We start from the raw sequence: 272 nt of genomic DNA on the forward strand, positions 1-272 counted from the left end.
GGCTGTCTATTCGCTCTAATGATAGTTTCCTTGGCAGTGCAGAAGCTTTTTAGTTTGATCAGATCCCATTTATTTATTTTTGTTGCTGCAATGATTGCTTTGTGGTTCTTCTTTAAGAATTCCTTGCCTAGGCCAATGTCTAAAAAGGTCTTCCCAACATCTTCTTTTAGAATTCTTAAGGTTTCATGCCTGAGGTTTAAGTCTGTTATCCATCTTGAATTGAGTTTTGTGAGAGGTGAAAGGTGGGGATCCAGTTTCATCCTTCTGCATGT

Source organism: Propithecus coquereli, unplaced genomic scaffold (assembly GCF_000956105.1).
Source record: "Propithecus coquereli isolate 6110/MARCELLA unplaced genomic scaffold, Pcoq_1.0 Scaffold693, whole genome shotgun sequence".
Taxonomy (NCBI): Eukaryota; Metazoa; Chordata; class Mammalia; order Primates; family Indriidae; genus Propithecus; species Propithecus coquereli.